Source organism: Neolamprologus multifasciatus, chromosome 23, assembly GCF_963576455.1.
Source record: "Neolamprologus multifasciatus chromosome 23, fNeoMul1.2, whole genome shotgun sequence".
NCBI classification, from domain to species: Eukaryota; Metazoa; Chordata; class Actinopteri; order Cichliformes; family Cichlidae; genus Neolamprologus; species Neolamprologus multifasciatus.
Window position 1 is genome coordinate 3,344,124 of NC_140460.1, and position 18,108 is coordinate 3,362,231.

At 40.5% G+C, this 18,108-nt stretch overlaps 1 long non-coding RNA gene across 2 annotated transcripts in view; it reads right to left on the reverse strand.

The window, feature by feature from the left end:
- Positions 1-3,847: 3,847 nt before the first annotated feature.
- Positions 3,848-18,108, reverse strand: part of LOC146490730 (uncharacterized) — a 47,980-nt gene continuing 33,719 nt past the window's right edge. The window contains exons 2-4 of one of the 2 annotated variants that reach the window (XR_014872403.1): positions 17,791-17,875; positions 14,518-14,642; positions 3,848-8,258 (exon numbers count right to left, since the gene is read on the reverse strand). This is a non-coding gene — a long non-coding RNA (uncharacterized LOC146490730). Of the gene's footprint in view, positions 8,259-13,496; positions 14,643-17,790; positions 17,876-18,108 lie in introns of those variants that run through there. The other variant, XR_014872404.1, reaches the window with a different exon arrangement.

The following is an 18,108-nucleotide window of genomic DNA, read 5'->3' on the forward strand; positions in this document are numbered from 1 at the left end:
GAAGTCAGAAACGTTTCGTCACTCATCCAAGTGACTTCTTCAGTTTCTGAAGAAACGTTTCTGACTTCTTCAGTCTCAAGACGTCACTTGGATGAGTGACGAAACATTTCTGACTTTATCAGTCTTGAGACTGACAGTCTCAAGACTGATAAAGTCACTTGGATGAGTGACGAAACGTTTCTGCCAGAAAACGTTACGTCCAGATGAACAGAATCAACTTTTGGAGAATAGGAAGTATCTTTTCTGTGGATCAGTCATTTGTCCTAAGAAACTACTTGTGTAATTGTTGGGTTATACTATGATGTTTTCAATATTCAGAATGTATTTCAGCCAGAATCACACTTTATTTCTGAGCCTATGAATTCATGGCACCATATAATAATGAATAATAATAATAATGGATTGGATTTATATAGCGCTTTTCAAGGCACCCAAAGCGCTTTACAATGCCACTATTCATTCACTCTCACATTCACACACTGGTGGAGGCAAGCTACGGTTGCTGGGGCAGACTGACAGAAGCGAGGCTGCCATATCGCGCCATCGGCCCCTCTGGCCATCACCAGTAGGCGGTAGGTAAAATGTCTTGCCCAAGGACACAACGACCAGGACAGAGAGCCCGGGGAACGAACCGGCAACCTTCCGGTTACAGATACGCTTCCCAACCCCCTGAGCCACGGTCGTCCCATAATAACATAATCTGACCATGGACGTCACGAACAGAAGCTCAAGAAAGACTTCAACGTCCTCAAACACGATTTGTTAACAGCACTCGGACAACAAACAAACAAGCAGAAAGCTAAATATTTCATATGTTTTATCTCTTTTTTTTAAGGTTGAGAATAGCGAGTATTCCCCCTAGCTATTCGGGCATCTGATACAATTCAATCTTTTAAATCTCGATTAAAAACTTATTTGTTTAGCCTTGCTTTCCCCGCCTCCTAGAGCCCACATTTTTAGTGTACTGGAACTTATCTTTATCACTTTGTTAATGTTTATAATGTTTTAACCTTCAGCATTGTGTGTGGACTTCACTAGTGCCTACTATGCCTGGTGTATTTGTAACAGGGTCATAAATCACAGTGTTATAATTACACAAAATGTGTTCTAAACCCCCAAACTGTTCCTTTTATACCTGACTTTTAGGACCTCCAAGCCTGTAGTTATGTTCATTATCAGTTAGAGCCCCTCCTCATTCTTTTCTTCTTCTTCTTTGGTGCAACCTTATAAATACAGTGTACCCCTTTTGCCTCTCCCCTTTTCTACAATTCCCCTGTGGGAGAGGTTGGTATAATTTCTTTCCCAACACTGTAAAACGCTCATATAATGCATATTTAGCCACCTGGATGTTTCTGATTGTGATTTTAGTTCAATTATTGTCATTATTAAGCCTGTTTTTTGTTAGATGTTATAAGTGTGTAGTATGTATGTATCATAAATGTGTTTTAGGCGCCATAAATGCTAGCATGGATATATACTTCTTGCTAGCTTAGTTGTGGTGGGTTGAGCTAACCCTCTTCCACTGTTTGTATTTGGTCGTAGGAGCTGGAGTAAAATTATTTACTAGGAGGCCTTTCTTTCTTTTACCTTTTTTTGATCAGACACAACGCAGAATCACACCGGTTACATATTATTGGTTAGTTATGTCACCCGCCTGTTAGTATATTTTATTTGTATTTTGTGCTTTATATTTGTATTTATTATTGCTCTTAACTCATTCTGTGAAGCACTTTGGCATACTTGTGGTTTTTTAAATGTGCTATATAAATAAAATTGTATTGTATTGTATCTTTTCTGTGGATCAGTCATTTGTCCTAAGAAACTACTTGTGTAATTGTTGGGTTATACTATGATGTTTTCCATATTCAGAATGTATTTCAGCCAGAATCGCACTTTATTTATGAGCCTACGCAGAACAGCAAACTGATCCATGAATTCACGGCACCGTCTAACATAATCTGACCGTGGACGTCATGAACAGAAGCTCAAGAAAGACTTCGACGTCTTTCTTGCTGATTTATATTGAGCCTTTTTCTCTTTTGTTAAAAATCTATTTCAGTCGTAAAATCTAACAGCATCAGTCAGCATGACGGAGAAGCTGAAGAGTCCTGTTCATATCTTTGTTTAATACCAAATACGGAAGAGGAAAAAATTCAATAGCAGACACTATAGGATTTGGGTGATGTGCGTCATTCATGCTTCAAACAATGTAAATTGACCGTACAGTTTAAAAAAAGAGAGAGAGAAGAAATCAGAATGGACATATTGTTATTCATCTCAAGGCCTCAAATGTAAACGGGCCTCTACAGAAGGCATTATCCTGGAGTGAGTATAGCTAAACAATCCAACACACTTCAGTCCAATTTCCACGGGTTTTAGGTTAGAATGCCACTGAAGTACACGTTGAACAGGGGGGCACAGTGCCTGCTCTACTCTGCCCCGTCTGTTTTGAGCTGAGTGTTGGATTGGTTTAATTGATTTAATGGGAGAGCATGGAGTCATAGTGGGAGATGGGGAACATGGGATGCTTTAGGGAAGTCAAGTGTGTTGCACTACCTCAACTCGATCTTAGACTGCCTGTGTCAGCTGGCAGAAACAGCCGATGGCGATGATACATGACAGTAAACACAACAGGCGAGTACACACGAGAAAGAGCCACACACATGAGTTTCCTTCCTCACATATAAACACACAGAAATCCACGCACACTTGTTCCGAGCCTAGAACATCATGCACCCTGCTAATGGTTTGAATAACACCCAGAGTGGCCTGATAATGCCTTAGTGAGATGTGTTTGTGTGTGTGCGAATGCTGCGTGTTTGCATTCACACACAGTGCGAGGGACACGGTGGCAGAAGCCTGTGCTAATGCCACCCTGAATGGTGTGTCTAATTACTTGGCCTACAGATAGCTTTTAGCTAAATCACCCCGCCTTCTGAAGAGCCAGTATCAACAGTGACAAGGGCCTGGACAATTACATTAGCCCTCTCCCCATCCACCGGGTCCAGCACTAACAATCAGTGTGATTTGCAGCCGCTTCATTGTTGTCATCCCTCTCTCCATGACAATGATGTTTTCCCTGCTGGATAGACAGAGAGACACAGCGAACAACAGAGAGAGAGAAAGGAAAAAGAGAATGCAGAAGAGAGGCCAATATAAGAAGTGAGAGAGAAATACAGAGGGGAGAGTTGACAGAGAGCTTACTTATGTTAATGTTTGCCCTGCTTGTGTGTTGGCTGCAGCGGAGAGCCGGATAAACCTGGGTGACAGCCGCAAGTGGAGAGAGCTGGTGAATTAATTGATGCTGGAGAGGGGTCTTCTGGATGGATTGCTCACCAGCCCACTGTGCCAAACACCACCACCACACGCAGACACACATAAAACCACATTACACCAAGTACAGTAGCCGCCCACAGAACAAGCCAAGTATCCAAATCACATTACAGCTAAAGTAGAACTTTCATTCGGCTCTACTTAGTCCTCTTGCATCTGCCAACTAGAGCGTGAGTGAATGCAGAACATGGATTTTTTACCTCAGGCATTCCTCCGGTTTTATTTTCCCTATTTTTCTTTATCTATTTCTCTGACTTGCACATGACTTAACACACACACAACACAACATAAGCAAAACTATTTTTTTAAAAAGCCAGGGACTAACTTCACAGTGTCTAAATAGGAGGTCTTATGGTTCCTGAGTTCAAGGTCAAATAAAATTTAGCGTTCTACATCAAACCAGTTGTGCCCGTTTTGAGAACAAAGACTGACACGATTCCTCTGAAAGACCTTTCTTTACTTTTGAAAGCCTTTTTTTTTTTTCTTTAACCTCCTAGGACTTGGCGTCCACATACAACACGTTCTCACTCCCAAAGCGTAACATTTTACGCTAGGTGACAAATCGTCAACATATTACGTTTTCGGCTACCCACCACGTTCCTAAATGACGACCTCGGAAAAATGAGGAAATATGAGAACCGTATGGACTCAATCTACACATGTTCGCTCTTTTTCTTCAAATCGCTTAGAAACACGCTATTTAACGTCATTAAAGTCCTGGTTAAGGTCAGGAAAATGGTTATGGTTAGGGCTAGGGATAAGGTTAGGTTTAGGGCTGGAATACAGGGCTGGAACGTCTATTACCGCGGGAGCGTCATTGCACTGGATTTCAGCCATAAGCCGCCGCGTACCATAAGAACGCCGAAGGTCTCCTTTCACGTTCCTCAGGAACGCCGCGGGACGTGACAAAACGTCGGCATGTTACGCCTCGGGAGTGTGGACATCACGTATTGGGACTAAAATAAAAAGTTTTGCTCTACAAGGGCCTGATTTCCACTAACGAGGATATTATACTGCCATTGTTCTAACAAATATCCTCTTATGTGGATCTCATTTTTCTCAGAAACAAAAATCAGGTAAAAAAAATATCTGGTAATTCTTTATTTTTACATTCATCAGGTCCCAATCATGCATGCCACGAAAGAGTTCGGGTCTTAGGGGGTTAAATTAGAACATTTATGATATAACCATGTGTCTCATGATATTGTATTGATGAAGGAACTCAGGCGAAGCATAACTAATGCAAAAAATATAATGATGAGTGCAAATAAAACTTGAACCACCTGAAAAGGAGAGTTGGAGAACTAGAAAACTCCTGCACTCAGACAGGACTGTGGAGCAAAGTGGTGCCAAATGGGGTTAGATCACTCGACAACAGCCTGTCTCACCCTATTACCCTTTGAGTCTCCCCATACCCCTTTTTGCCCCCCCTACCCGTGTTCCTCTGCTCAGGGAGGCGCACTACCAGCTGTAGAACAATGACACCCTCACTGGCTCTTATTGGGTGAATGGATATAGAGACAGAAAAGAGCTTGAAAGGGGACAGTAGGTTGCTCTTAATGTTGAGGGATTTTGCAATAGCTGCAAATATCTAAAGATGCACAGTATCATTGTAGTTTAAGTCTGTGGCTCAAGCTTAAAGAAAATTTGCACTGCAAATATTTCAGTGTCTTGCAGTTTAAGGAAATTACAAAAGGTTTATTGCTTTGGTGAGCTTTTGTGTTTCTAAGATTTAAGTAGTCTTGAGCAGGCTTCTCTATGGAGCTGCTGAGTGTTGTGTGCAGAACACAAATTCATAATAAGCACAGCCAGAGCCCAAAAAAACCCCAAAGTATATGTTTCAAATATCTTTTATAACAACCATGACAAGTATCATGGTTGTTATATATTGATAGAACTTATGTCCCTTTTTTTCTCTAAGCTTACAAAACAGACAAATAAACAACATCAAAAGAAAGAAAGAAAAAAAAAACCCACTATGGGCCCCAATCCCCCGACTGCCAGAAAAAAAGAAAGTTTATATTTTCCCAAGGTATGTAAGTAAAGGATGCCAGATTAATTCAAAGTCTTTTACATTATCATTCATGGTATTTTTTTCAAGATGAAGAGTATTTGTAAGTTCTGTAAGCCACGTCTTTAACACAGGAGTCTCTTTGCCTTTCCAAAGCTGCAGGATCAGTTTCTTTGCAATAATCAATGCATATGACATAAACCTTTTTTGAGAGTGTTGTAAATTTTGTGTTTCTTTGGAGATCCCAAAGATAATTACTATCGCATTTGGCTCAATCTTACTCTTAAAAATATTAGACAAGTAGGTAAAAATGTCACACCAAAAACCCTGAAGCCTAAAAAAACCCCCCCAAACTATAGTCACCAACATGAGACATGCACGTCACTTCTCCTTGATGTAGATGACATAGATGGGTTTAATGCACAGCAACTGGATGTGACCAGTATTTGGGTTTCTTCCCCGCACCACAGAGGTGGTATTCACTGCCCCAAAAGCCAGTTTGACTCACTGAGAACTGGACTCGTCATCTGACTTTATGAATCACCAACGTTACATAGTGGAAGGATTTATGTGCCTGTCAGATCCCTACATTATAAATTGACTGGCACTTTTCTGCTTTGAGCACTTTCTTGAGTGCTTTCTTACTATTCACCCACTCACGCATACATTCATACAATCTTTTATTTCTAGGTGTGCTTTTTAATGACATTCACATACACTCACACTCTGAGGGATGCATTGGGGATAACTTAGGTTCTGTATCTTGCCCAAGGTCCTTCAAGTCCTCCTGTGTGAGTTGCCTGACTAAGTTCAGCCACATGGGTCTGCCTTCCTGAGGCCAACCCCTATGGAAGGAGCCATAAGGGTTGGCGGTGGTAGGATAACCAACCTTACTATTTATTTTCAAGAACAATAACCTTAAAAGTGTCTTATAAGTACTACAGTGTATTTTACCATAACAAATACTTCATATGATCAATAACAGACATAAAATGAATGAATGAATGAATGCCCTTTAAGACAATTTTAATTAAACATGAACAGTCACAGTTCAATATGAGCTTTAAGACTTGCACAGCAGCTGTTTTCTACTTATGAGCCTGGATCAAGGTTATTATCGTTAACGAAAACTAACGAAATAACGAAAACTAGAAGTGAAAAAACATTTTCGTTAACGGAAATAAAAATAAAAACAAAAACAAAAAAGGGAAAACTAACTAAAACTATAATGAGTGTTCACAAAACTAACTAAAATTAACTGAATTTAGAGCAAAAATGTGTTTAGTTTTCATTGATGTGTGCGTGTCATACAATAGTCGAGGGTGAAAATGAAGTTTAGTTTCCAGATTTTTTTCTTGCTGTGTCTCATTATGCCAGCAGGTGGCAGTACGTTAGTCGAGTCGTCTGTGTCGCTGCTCCGTCCACGCGCAGAATCATGTCAGGAAAAGTCGGGAACCAAAGTCCAATTTGGGATTACTTTGAATATGACTGTGTTTTGGATAAAGCAAGTGTCTTGTAGTGGAAAGAGACAAATTATGAGGGACATTTCTAAAGAGAAAAAAATCCCACAAACCTTAAAGTGCACTTGAAAAGCTCACACAAGAAGGCTAACCTAGCTTAGCTTGAGAAGGTAAGGGAGCACACTCAACCCTCATCCCCAGAAACAGAAGCTAACCCCAGGCAAGGCAGCGTGATGCATCCCGAGACAACAGGACGGGGATATCTACACAACTGTGTGAGTCAATTACCTTCAAAAAGTTTATCGATTCACTTGAACCAAAATTACGAACACCCGGTGCTGCGAGAGTTAATAGTCTCATTGGGGCCAAGATATACATTTTATAGTTGCCTGGTATCAATGGTTGTTCATCTGCCTTTATTTATTTATTTAAAGAACCCATAGGTGGGAATGTGAGTTGTCTGTCTCTGCGTGTTAGCCCTGCGACAGACAGGCGACCTGTCCAGGGTGCAGTATGGTAGCTGGAATAGCAACATACCCAAGGATGAGCAGAATGACTGATATGATGAAACTGGGATTTTGTTACACTTAATTATTGCAAACACAACTAAAACTATAACTGAAACTAATCAAAACTAAACTGAAACTAAGGATTTTCAAAAAATAAAAACTAAACTAAACTAGCAAACAATTGGTAAAAACTAATTAAAACTGATATAAAATTGAAAATCTGAAGTCAAAACTAAATAAAAATAAAAACTAATGAAAATTGCAAAACTATTAAAACCCTGATTTGGATGCAGCAGATTGAGGACAAAATGCACAATGAATCAATAAATAAATGAAAATGAATAATCAAGCGTCATTGATACAGGTTGGAGCCTGAGTGGGGTCATTATTTGTGGGCGGATGCAGGTGGGCGGGTGGACAGGATGGGTGGACTAAGAGGAGTTAAAAGTAGAGCGCTTTTGGAAGCACTCTGGATCTCCTGATGTTAAGGAGGTGCTCCCAGAGGTCCGACACAATGGTACCAGTCAACAACAGAAGCTGGCCTGCCTCTTTTTCATGTCTCTCTCTTTCTCACTCTCTCTTAGCCTCAGTGCCTCTTCTCATTGCCACACAAAAAGCTTGTTGGGGGGGATAGTAAGGTAGACGGGTCGAGAGAGCTGCATGGCATTTTAATGGTGGTGGAGAGAGCGAGAGAGGAGGGGAGGTGGTCGGGTTGGATGGGTTAGAAGCAGAGGATCGCCCCCCACTCACACGCACACCCCTACACACACACATAGCGGTATAGGGGGCTTTTTATCTGAATGATTGCCCTCAATTAGATCCCTGATCAGAGTAGGTGAGAACAGACAGCTATCTGGAGAGGGGAGGGTTGGGGGTTCAAACCAGTAGAAGGCAAGAAGAGCGAGATGGGGCATCAATCAGTAAGGGGAGCTCTTTCTGCTCATGCTGAGGACCAAAAATGAAATTTCAGTTCATAGACACAGAATGAGTAAATAAAGAAAGAAAAAAAACACAATCAATCTGTTTTTGAAAATACTCTTTTTGGCCATTTCACTGCAGAGAAAAACAGGACAGTTTGACCACAGGGACAAAAAAGAGACTGAAACGTGCTTTGAGCTTAAAAGCCTTAACAACACATACAATGTTGAGAACAACCACAAGCTGCCACGATGGTGCCAAAACAAACCACTCTGTGTCCTATAAATTACTTTTGTGAAATATACATTTAACAACTGAACTGCATGCAAAATAATATTTTTCTTACCCACAATTCGAAGCAGATTAAGCTACAAGCCACGTGACATAATACTGATAGGTAGGATAGTTGTTGCTTTACAGCAAGAAGACGAATCGTCTCCCTGTGCACGCCTGTCTCCTCTGAGCACTCTGGTTTTCTCCTACAGCTTAAATACATGATTGTTGGGATAACAGTTGATTCTAAATTGGCATCTGTTATCCCTGTTTTGGACTAGAAACATGTCCAATGTGCACCTCCAACCCCTGGGATAAGCCCCAGCCCCCCTTTAACCCTACATTAGATATATTAGTTATGGAAAAGGATGCATTATCAGAAATTACATGTATGTTTCCTTTAGTTTACAATGAATGTTTTATTCTGGATGCAGAGAATGCCTTTTACATTTTAACCCATTGGAAGTGATTGCTACTACAAGTTCTCCTAAGTGTAGTATTCAGTTGGTTGTACTCTGTAACCTCAACGCTAGACGTGAATAAATCCTGCACGCTGGTCTTACAGTGCAACAAAATCTCCAGTAATTTGTAGTTCGCACCTCATCTCTGAGCAATTCCTACAACCTACCTATAAGTTGCATTAACTGACACTAAAATAACACATCTGAAAGACCAATTAAACTCCTGGCAGTTAGCTGGCATTGTGGGGAATGAAGGTGTTGTGTTTTGACAGTGAAAAAAAATACGTATAGTAAAAAGAGACCATATCCCCCAGTCCTGCTACGCTGATTTTAAATTATGTTTGTAATGCGTCCCTCAACTTTAATGAGTTTGTCAAATTGCAAAGAAAAAGAAAACAAGAGTTCTGTCTATTTTCACTGTGGTGAGTTTGCAGGTTTGCAAAATTGCAGTTTTAAATGCTTTAATCAACGCAAGCAAAATGTCATTTCTTCACCAGTGTTGGTCAAGTTACTTGAAAAAAGTAATGAGTAACTAATTACTCATTACTTCCCCCAAAAAGTAATCCTGTTACTTTACTGATTACTTGTTTTCAAAAGTAATTAATTACTTAGTTACTTAGTTACTTTTTAAAAACACGATTTACAACCTGAATAGATGATAAAACGATAGATCTTTCAGCCCAATTCTACTTTTTCTACATAATCCATCATACAAAATGTAATCAAATGGAAAAGTCTCTTTTTAAAACTTGTTTTATTAGTTTTAATCTTTTAACTTTATGCATCAAGCAAAAATTTAATTATCTGCAACATTCTCTGACTGGAAGAAATTTGTTTAATATTTAAACCTATTTTCTGCACATTCCAGCACATAAAATATTTTTTTTGTGTGTTTACACTCACTCTTTCAAATAGATGCAAGTAAAACACAGCAGAAAATAAATAAAGTCAAAGACTAGCAGTGCTCTATTTTCACCTGTAAAGCAGGAGTGGGGTAGGCGGAGGTTTACCCTGGTGCAGGTGTGCCGCAGCAGTCAGTGGAAGAATCTGTGAGTTTCTCTGTGAGTTTCCCATTACGTCGTAGCTACTCGGAGCTTGTTTAGGGGTTTTTTTCGCTGTAAAAAGAAGTTTTCTTCCCACGCACAACGGACGCTAATGTTTTTGTCACTTTTTATGGAATCAAACTCAAAGTAAGGTCAGTACTTCCACGCTTTAAACGCTGCACGCTCATACTCTCTCCCGCACTCGATATATGATCCATTGTTGATCTCACAGATTAATCACAGCTGTTGTCACTAATGTCGCACTCGTTTACGTCACTGTCATGAGACATTCTAGCAAAAAAATCACGGTTTTAGTAACACAGTAACGCAGCGTTCCTACGGGAAAGTAACAGTAATCTAATTACCGTTTTTGCAATAGTAATCCCTTATTTTACTCGTTACTTGGAAAAAAGTAATCTGATTACAGTAACGCATTACTTGTAACGCGTTACTGCCCATCTCTGTTCTTCACTAAATAAATATATATATATTTACTTATATTAATGATAATATATATGACTTTTTTACCATTCTGAGATTAAAGACAGAATATTTTTTTCCAGTGAATGCATTTCCCTTTCTGTATAAATAGACATAAACTAGCAATTTAAACATTATGAAAATGTTTTAAAGGAAAATAAGTTCATCGCATTGGTGACAAGCTCCGCCTTTTTTTCCCCCTTCCTCTTTGCATGGACTTGCAGTACTTATAGGACTGATAAATCGATCAAATATAACAATATAAACAGTTGGCTGCCTGTATGAAGGCTGCATGCTATCGCGCAGAGCAGCGCACTATCACATACACAGGATACAGAAGGTTCAGCCATCCCCACTGCTGCCCACTAAATCCCCGTGTTTACTCTGTTTTGTTTTTAATCACAGCAAGCCTAAACTCTAGATGTAATTTTCCACTCTGCATACACCTAAACACAAACACAGACACATAGAAAGGTACACATACACATTCACACACACATACACACTAACACATACAGTACGGTAAACTCAGCTCCACAATTACCCCTCAATTAGAGATAATAACATGACCACTTCCTGACCAATCACCTGCAGTCTTGCTATGACTCACACAGTGTTGCTCTCATACACACACACACACACACACACACACACACACACAAAGTCAGATGGCTTATAAAGTTAGTGGTGGCTGTAGAAATCATTGGTTATTTTGTCTGACCACCGAGCTTTGTGATTTTCTCCGTATCAGGCAGGTGGAGCAAAACTTTTCCCTCATTTTATGGAGACAAATGTTAGCGTTCTGTGGTTTCCTGTATGCGCTGACTGCTGTTGACACACACACATACACACACATGTGTGCGCATGCATGCACACACACACAATACAGACAGATTTCCTGGCAAAACTGAAATAACCTTTCCTGTCTCCCTGTCTCTCTCATGGATGAGTGAGAGAACACAATCTTTTCCCACTCTATAGCTTCCACTGCCAAGACATCAAAACTTCCACAGTTAGAAAGAACAACTTTCCTCTGCCTACTGAGTATCCAGGGCTGCTACCTGGAGGACAGAAATGGGTATTTAATAGCTGACCGTATTCCCACGGCAGCCATTTTCAACTTAAGTCACACTCAAGCAGGAAAAATCTGACCCAGATTTACAGCTCAAAGCCTTTTGTGGATTCATTTGTTATTAGATCAGCCATGAGGACAGCAAAAGTCATTTCAGTGAAGAAAATAATAATTTTTCTTTCCATTTGTGATACCAGGGATATATTTTTGTGATTTCTTCAAAAGTTTTTCCTATCCGTTTCTGTGTCAATACAAAAACTAGATGACACCAAGTTGGGAATCTATAATAGCGGTGCCTTGAGAACAAGCCTAAGGTCCTGAAAGATTTGTTATTTGGAGTTTGTTGCAGGCTACGCTTGACTTTATTTAAACTGTTGTTCAAACTGTTTAAAAATAGGTTAAGCCAAAGTTCAGCTCATGATAGTTGATATAGTAACTCAAGTTTTTCAGGAGCTCAGTTAAAACAGTGACCATGAGAAACAGTGATGGAAATACTTGACACAAGTACTAAATGTTGAACAAATACCTCTCAGCATTAAGCTCAATCTTACATGGCTGCATCTGAGCACCAACAAGTTAAACAACAGCTTAACAAGCAGGTTCTGACTGCCAATGGAACAAAAATATCCTTTTTGTGGACCTGCAGTATCCGCCCTCTCTGTCTACCATCAGGGTTATCAGCGGCTTTAAAGGCCTCCAAACTATTTGTTTTTTCCCCTGTATCCCAGAGTTTATATACATCTATATTAATTAATATCTATATTATTGCTAAAGCACTTTCTGGATGGATGCAAACTGCGTTTCATTACCTTGTACTTGTGGCAATGACAATAAAGCTGAATTCTAATCAGAATTGGGGGCGATCGTGGCTCAAGAGTTGGGAGTTCGCCTTGTAATCGGAAGGTTGCTGATTTGAGCCCCAGCTTGGACAGTCTCGGTCGTTGTGTCCTTGGGCAAGACACTTCACCCATTGCCTACTGGTGGTGGTCAGAGGGCCCGGTGGCGCCAGTGTCCGGCAGCCTCGCCTCTGTCAGTGCGCCCCAGAGTGGCTGTGGCTACAATGTAGCTGCCATCACCAGTGTGTGAATGTGTGGATGACTGCATATGTGGATATGTAAAGCGCTTTGGGGTCCTTAGGGACTAGTAAAGCGCTATATAAATACAGTCCATTTACCATTTTAGCATTTTACATCATTTAAAACGATGTAAAAAAACAAACAAAAAAACGCACACACACACACACACATAAACACAAACACATATCATCTAACAAGGACTCCCTTAGAGCAGCGGTCCCCAACCCCCGGGCCTCGGACCGGTACCGGGCCACGAGAGTTGAGGCTCAGGTGTGAAATGTATGGTTTTCAAGGTCTTTATCGGTTTTCAGCATTATTTTGTTATCGTTTTTATCGTTTACTCGGTTTTCCTGGGTCTTTTCACGTGTGTTATGAATAAATCTTCTTTTTTTCGGTACCGGTACTAGTTTTATTTTGTTGTATTTATCCTCGACACCTTAAAGGCCGGTCCGTGAAAATATTGTCGGGCATAAACCGGTCCGTGGCGCAAAAAAGGTTGGAGACCGCTGCCTTAGAGAGGACTAGATTGATCAACAGTATATTTGATGTAGGCCACCAGGAATTTATGCTTATGATTTAATCATCTATTGCATCTATTGTAACTAGCCTTTTCATTTTTGTCAATTCCTCCTGTGAATTTCCAAATATTTTACACAGCAGTCTTTGAATATGAAAAAAAAACCCAAAGAGTGGGAGGGGATGGCGGGCACTGCAAGCTAGCTAATGTATAATACACCAGTACGAGCACAAATGCCAGCAATGATGTCAGCCACTTACATAAGTCACGTTTTGGTATGTTAAAATACTGATTTTTCAGTAAAACAACAACATTTTCTCTAAGCCGTAGTGTTAGTAATGTTAGCCGTGACACCATCCCTAATTTTAGTCCAAGTGTGCAGTTTTTACCGTGTTCACATTTGCTAACCGTGACCACATTGCACACATGCACACCAACAGATTAAAAAGAGAGCCAGCTTAAAGAGTGAGCTTTGGCAGTTTGGTAAAATACAACATAGCAGATTAAAAAGAAATTAACAAATAAAATTTTACTTATTTATAAAATATCTAAATGGGAGTAAATGTAATTTAAGCCAAGCAGGTTGTTACAGGCATTTAAAACGTGTCTTTTTAGAGACAAATTGTATTTGACGCACGATCTGATATCCTCGTGTTGGTGTTGTTCCCAGATCATCATACTAAAGGTTGTTCCAGGATCAACATTGCAAGTGACCAATCAGAATGTTGTGATGTCATACTTTTGCGACTTCGGGAAAAACCGGCGTAAAACAAAAAACTGTACTTAAGCTGCGAGAAACCGCCTTTGTCCGCCGATCAACGGACCCTAACCCTAACCCTAACCCTTTAATAAACGCTAAGCAGAATTGATATTGTCCTTGCAACATTGGAATTTCATAAATGCACGAATGGGTTGGTGCGCAAAAGAATAACGTTACAATAATGTGATTGGTCACTTGCAATGTTGAACCTGGAACAACATTTTCATGATGATCTGGGAACAACACCAACACGACGATATCAGATCATCCGTAATTGACAGTAACATGAACCAAACAAAGCATCTTCAAACTACACTGTCAGTAGAAAAATGAATTTAACATTACTTACAGATAAAGTCTCTCCTGTACTGACTAGGAATTGAAATAATGACGGTTTATTTAAGGTCGAGATAACACCAGGTACAGCAGGCACATTATAAATAAGTGAATCTTAAAAGTTATGCTTCCATTGCAACAGGAACCATTAACTAGTTTTTGTGGTCCTAGGAACTCTTGACGACACACAATAGGCTACAGTTTTAATACTAAGTGCTAGAGCAGTATAGGCAACAAAGTCAGGACAAAAGCTGAACACAGCCTGTACCTTGTAAGAATCCTCTCCACTGAATCATTGCTGTTTGCAGAGAGCCTGATCCACCTCTTCAGCACATCACAGCTCCACAGTTGTAGTTGATAGGTGCTTCCCATGCAAGCAGTTAGTTCTAATCTCTGTGAAACGTATAAGAAAATAAATCCAAGATAGACACAGCAAATATAAAAATAATGCATGGACACACACACACACGCACACAACACTGCAAAATCAAACACATGTAAATGCTTGCATGTGACACACTGACACAAATCCTCAAAGAGCTCTCCCCTCATGTTCATAGGATCATTTAGACTCCAATACAAAACATTAGCGGATTGACACTATCACACCGGCTATCCGGCAGAGCCCTTTTCACACATAATTACTGGCTCTCGTTTCCCCCGCCGAGGGAACAGGTGCAGGCGGAGAGGAAGAATCGCTTAGGCCCACTGTCTCCTCGGGCTTAGGGCCTTTTCCTGGCTCTGAGAGGCCCGTATTGACAACGACAGAGGGAGAACGTCAGCGCCAATAAATCACTGTGAACGTGTAAATGCCACTGCGCTGCATTCCGCTAAAGAAGGGGAGGCCAAACGGCTACAAGTTCCTTTCTCTTTCTGTTTCTGTTGTTTTAAGACCTTCCCCCTCCTCCCACACACACACATATATTATCCATGGCTGCCCCCCTCCCAATAGCTCTCGCCCTCATTCTCTGTTACTGCTCCCCAAAGCAGCTAATAGCATAATTTGAGGAAGAATGTTCCTGGAGTTTCCTGTGAATTCTGCCATTAGTCATCGGAATGACCTCTCTGTTCCTCTCCTTTTCCTTCCCTGTCACTAACATAGCACTGCTCTGGAGCAATAGCTGCCTGGGGAGGAGGGATGTAAATAGGAACCAGAGGTGAGCTGAGTTTAGCCTACGTATGTGTGTGAAAAGCATCTCTACTTACAGTATATGTTGTGTTTTCTGTGTATGGGTATGAAAATCAGAGTATGTATGTCTATGTGTGTGTGTTAAAAACTGCCCCCCTCTGCAGGGTGGAGAGGCAGGGCCCCAGTACTTACCAAGGTTATTATCGTTAACGAAAACTAACGAAATAACGAAAACTAGAAGTGAAAAAACATTTTCGTTAACGGAAATAAAAATAAAAACAAAAACAAAAAAAGGAAAACTAACTAAAACTATAATGAGTGTTCACAAAACTAACTAAAATTAACTGAATTTATAGCAAAAATGTGTTTAGTTTTCATTGATGTGTGCGTGTCATACAATAGTCAAGGGTGAAAATGAAGTTTAGTTTACAGATTTTTTTCTTGCTGTGTCTCATTATGCCAGCAGGTGGCAGCACGTTAGTCGAGTCGTCTGTGTCGCTGCTCCGTCCACGCGCAGAATCATGTCAGGAAAAGTCGGGAGCCAGAGTCCAATTTGGGATTACTTTGAATATGACTGTGTTTTGGATAAAGCAAGTGTCTTGTAGTGGAAACAGACAAATTATGAGGGACATTTCTAAAGGGAAAAAATCCCACAAACCTTAAAGTGCACTTGAAAAGCTCACACAAGAAGGCTAACCTAGCTTAGCTTGAGAAGGTAAGGGAGCACACTCAACCCTCATCCCCAGAAAACAGAAGCTAACCCCAGGCAAGGCAGCGTGATGCATCCCGAGACAACAGGACGGGGATATCTACACAACTGTGTGAGTCAATTACCTTCAAAAAGTTTATCAATTCACTTGAACCAAAATTACGAACACCCGGCGCTGCGAGAGTTAATAGTCTCACTGGGGCCAAGATATACATTTTATAGTTGCCTGGTATCAATGGTTGTTCATCTGCCTTTATTTATTTATTTAAAGAACCCATAGGTGGGAATGTGAGTTGTCTGTCTCTGCGTGTTAGCCCTGCGACAGACAGGCGACCTGTCCAGGGTGCAGTATGGTAGCTGGAATAGCAACATACCCAAGGATGAGCAGAATGACTGATATGATGAAACTGGGATTTTGTTACACTTAATTATTGCAAACACAACTAAAACTATAACTGAAACTAATCAAAACTAAACTGAAACTAAGGATTTTCAAAAAATAAAAACTAAACTAAACTAGCAAACAGTTGGTAAAAACTAATTAAAACTGATATAAAATTGAAAATCTGAAGTCAAAACTAAATAAAAATAAAAACTAATGAAAATTGCAAAACTATTAAAACCCTGGTACTTACCCCCTGACACTGAGCTGTTAACTGGGAAAAGTAGAAGAGATGTGTAGGGTGCACTGGGTGGAGGGTTTGTATGTGCGTGCATGTGTGTTGGTGCGAAAATAGAGTTGTGCGGCACACAGAAGGCAACCGGAAAAAAAAGTTTATGTCACCACCGCCATGATAGCTGAAATTACTTGTTTATGTTTCTTTCAGCTCTAATAACCAAAGCAATTATTTGCTTTCACAGTGCAGTTACTACTTTGGCTGCGTTTCTATAGAAGATTTATTTGAACTGATTAGAAAACAAGACGGAGAATGGGGTTGTTATGCTGCGCAGTTACAAAAATTACATACACATAAACATCATTGTCTGGGATAAGTTGGCCTTTGCTGTGGTGAGCGTGCAATTAGTGTTTGGGGGGAGCGAAAGCGAGGACAGTATTCAAAAAGCAAACAGTCGCTGACAAATTTAACTCCAGATGATGCAACATTTGCTGGATTTGGAAACAGAACTGGGAATCTGAAACCAATTATTTACAAAAGGAGATTGGGAAAGACTGAGCGTTAGCTTCATAACAGATGTTTTTGTAACTTATGACTGACTCTGGATAGGATTATTATTAGCAGTTCTGCTCAGGTCTTTCCAACATAATCCTCAGTGGAAGATGTAATTGGCAGACCTTGTCCTATTATTCCAAAACATTTATGTTAAAACCATCAGATCATTGATTATATTGTGTTTCAGACTATAAGATATGCTGGATACAGGGAAAACATGGCGGCCTATATCGATAAAAGTACACAGAAGTCAGTAACGTCAATATATATCAGACGTGCGCTGTGGTGACACAGTTGTATATAACAGCAGACTCCTCTGTGGCCTTAAGCCTGGTTTTTACCTATCCATACGCTCCTTCCATCCTCCATCCCAACACCCTGCGCCTCTGCACCTCGATCCTCTATTGCGCCACCCCTCCCACATCAAAGACCATCAATCTCCCACAGTACAGGGGGAAAGGCAAATATTTAGAGAAGGACTGAGCCCCCATAAATCTGTAGTAGGAGAGAAAGAGAGAACATGATACCCACCCTGCTCCTCCAAATTTCTACCCCCACCACCATCGTCAGCGTCCCTCGGCAGTCCTACGTCTCTCTTCCTGTGGCCTCCGAGGAACTGGAGAGGAAGAGAAAAGGAGGTTTGTGGCAACACCAGGGAGGAAGACAACAGAGATTAAGAGATTAACAAAAAGAGAAAGAGAGAACACCCTCCCACACTCTGTAGAAACACACACTCCCCGACAGCCAAAGAAAAACACACTCTCATGCACAAAAAAGGGAGCTCGCCACAGCGAACATGGGCACAGTGGTTGGACTCCTCTTCTTGGCCTTTGATTTACTACTCTCTCA